The 3,579-nt window shown below is 39.5% G+C and overlaps 1 pseudogene; it reads right to left on the bottom strand.

Annotated features, from left to right (window-relative positions):
- Positions 1-283: 283 nt before the first annotated feature.
- On the bottom strand, positions 284-3,137 carry LOC126076235 (torsin-1A-like; annotated as a pseudogene).
- Positions 3,138-3,579: the final 442 nt, after the last annotated feature.

A 3,579-nucleotide genomic window follows, 5' to 3' on the forward strand; every position in this document is an offset into this window, starting at 1 on the left:
TCACGCCATGGATTAGCAGCGCCCTCTTTACTACAGGAAGCAGAGTCATCAACATCTTTAAGACTAACCAGACTTAAGAACCAATTTAGAAAACTCATCCTTACCATTTTGTTTTTCTAGAACCACTCTTGGCACCAAATGTCTTAGCCTGGGTTCTCTAGAGAAGCAAAACCAGTAATGTGTGTAAATAAATATATATATATACATACATATATACACAGAGAGATTTCTATCAAGGAAACAGCCCATGCAATTGTAGAGGCTGGAATATCCCAAGTCTGTGGATCAGGGTAGAGGTTTCTCCTGATTCACATAGCCTCAGGGGCTGGTGAAACCAAGACTGGCAGGTTGGGGAGCCAGGCTCTTGCTCACAGGCTGTGAAGGTTGATGAATCCCATGATTGGCAGGTAAACTGCTAGCTCAAGTCCCAAGAACCGGAGGTCAGACAAACAAGAGGCAGCTGCAGGATCCAGAACCAGCCAAAAGCCTTGGCAAGATGAGCAGGAAGGAAGTAAGCAGCAGAGGGCAGAGAGATGAAGGTTGAGGGGGCGGTGAGCCACCACAGGCCCCACCCCTGTCAATACCACTCAGCAGATTCCATCATGGGGCGATCACATAGCAAATTGCAACAGGGAAGTAATCACAACATTATACAACTGGCAAAACAGTAAGAATCACGGCACAGCCAAGCTGACACACAGTCTTAATCATCACATAAAGCTTTTATGTTTTAAAATATGTCAACTTAAAGCCCTTTCCAAGATCTTTTTAAGTAAAAAAAAAAAAAAAACTAAATTAAATATATGGAATATTTTTTATTAAAAGAAAAAAATAGTAATTTTGTCCTAAATGAAAAAGACTGGTTGTTCCAAGATGAAAAAGAGAAAAGAATTCAGATGGATATCTAGTAAATGGGAAAAGGTCAGAGGAAAGTTAAATAGAAAGTTTGTTACAGATTTTTTGTTTGATATAATCAAGGTTCTTGTTTATTGTAACTGAAATTTAATAGATTAATTCAAGAGAATTCTTAAAGTTTTATGTCAAATAGCATATAAAGCAAAGAATCAGGTTAACTAAATTTTTCTTGATTACTAGATTTATGATTAAGTATATTCAGAATGTTTTAAATAATTCCACCTGTGGACTCCAAGAAATGAATGTTGAGATAAATATAATGAGAAAAGTAGTTCTTCAAAACCAAATGGCCTTGGCTTATGTTACTTATACCAGCTCTAATATTGGTAAGGAGTCCTGGTGGCACAGTGGTTAAGAGCTCGGATGATAACCAAAACGTCTGCAGCTCAAATTCACCAGTCACTCCTTGGAAACCCTATGAGGCAGTCTACTCTGTCCTATAGAGCTGCTACGAGTTGGTATTGACTCAACCACAATGGGTTTGGGCTTTTTGGTTTAATATTAGCAAACACTGTCAATCTTTAATCGAATAAGAAATGTTTTCACAGGTTAAAGGAGCTTTTGATGACTGAAAACCAAAATCCCAAAATCTGCCTGATGTTATTCCAAGGAACCATGTACAATAAAAAACACATCAGCTAAAATATTCCTTGGAGTCTCATTGAAAAGGACCATATGTAGTTCTCCTTACTAATGCTTGTACTACTAAATTACAGGGAGTTAAGACTTAAATGCACCTGTCCCGGTTAAAGAAAACTGCAGCTCCTGTTTGGACTGTGTAGCCCACCAAAGGACTTAAAGTGAAATTCAAACATTACAAGGGCCAGAAGCAGATGACATCTGGTAGAGACTACTCTCCCCAAGGCTCTGGACCAGGCCTGTATCAATCAACACCTAACACTAATTTTTTAAATTATTGGACTTTGCTTAATACTCATTGCTCTTTCAGGTCTTCTATTGATGTTTTTGCTATTATTTTCTCTCTTGCACTTACCTTATATGTTACCACTCTACTGCTCAAATATTGGTGGAATTATTCTCTATTAGTCATTCTTATTTGATGAGCTGCTTAGAATTAGAATCATTGCTATAGTCCTATGATAGTAACTAAAGGGGTTTATTTTGTAACAGCCATCATTTGCTTACTTTTGATTGGTCGGTATGGGTCAATTCAGCTGTCTTGCCAGAAGCCACTGTTCATGTCATTGAAGACCAACACAGACAAGGCATGCTCCATGTCTTTGAGCTTGATTTCTTCTCTCTGCTTTCCACTTCTCCAGAAATCTGATTCTTTCTGCTCTGGCATTGCTGAGAAATGTGAAGACGGCTTTCCGATAAGAGACCCCATCCACCAGGCAGTAATAGTGTAGGAAAGGTTGATGGCATCTATGAAGCCACAAACATTTTATCCATTTCATCAAATACAAAGATGGAGCATGCATGGGCACTCAAAATGCCTTGAATCCATAGCTGTAACTGATCCTTACACAGGGTAACGTTCGAGGTGTGTGAAAAGTGCAATGTGGCCACAAACAGGTGGGTACGGTCACTGTTCAAACCATCCTTGTACATATTCTCCGTGGTGATTTTGCTGACAAAATTTTTGCCAGTGCCAGTCCATCCATGTAGAGAGAGGTTTCTTGGGTTTTGGATTGCTAATGCAGCCAAACACAGCATTTAAGATGGCTTTCTTTACAAGATGTTATCCAAAGAGGGTAGCTATTGGCTTGACGGCAATATATATATATTTTTAATGCTCCAGATAACTGACAAGCTTGCTATTAGCATAGAAGCCCAACAGAAATCCCTACGTTCTTCAGTTACAGTTGCATCTCGCTGCATATACCTGAACAAGTTAATCTTGACTTTCCCTTTCTGGCATCTTTATGTGGTTACTGAAAGGAGTAGGAGCTAAGGTTATATCTATCTTGTTTACTGAAATGATTATCCTCACATCTGTCATTTTTATCATTGAAAAAATCAAATATTATATTAACATTAAAAAAAATCCATTGCCGTCAAGTTGATTCTGACCCATAGTGATCTTATAGGACAGAGAAGAACTGCCCCATAGGGTTTCCAAGAAGCAGCTGGTGGAATCCAACTACCAACCTTTTGGTTAATAGCCAAGCTCTTACCCACTGCACCACAATGGCTTCTATAATATGGTTACCCAAAACACCAGAAATGATGTAGTTCTTGTCAGGCACTGTGGAGTCCATTCCAAGTCATAGCAACCCTATGTGCGACAGAATGAAACACTGCCCAGTATTGTGCCGTGCTCACAATCTTTGCTATGTTTGAGCCCGCTGTTGCAGCTACTGTGTCAATACGTCTCTTTGAGGGTCTTCCTCTTTTTTGTGGACCGTCTGCTCTACCAAGCATGATGTCCTTCTCCAGAAATTGGTCCCTCCTGATAACATGACCCAAGTACATGAGATGAAGTATCATCACCCTCGCTTCTAAGGAGCATTCTGCCTGTATTTCTTCCAAGGAAGATTTGTTCATTCTTCTGGTAGTCCATGGTATATTCAGCATTCTTCACCAACAACCTAATTTGAATGCATCAATTCTTCTTCAGTCTTTGCTCAGCTTTCACATGCATGTGAGGTGATTGAAAACACCATGGCTTGGGTCAGGCACACCTCAGTACTCAAAGTGACA

This window comes from Elephas maximus, chromosome 4 (genome assembly GCF_024166365.1).
Source record: "Elephas maximus indicus isolate mEleMax1 chromosome 4, mEleMax1 primary haplotype, whole genome shotgun sequence".
NCBI lineage: Eukaryota > Metazoa > Chordata > Mammalia > Proboscidea > Elephantidae > Elephas > Elephas maximus.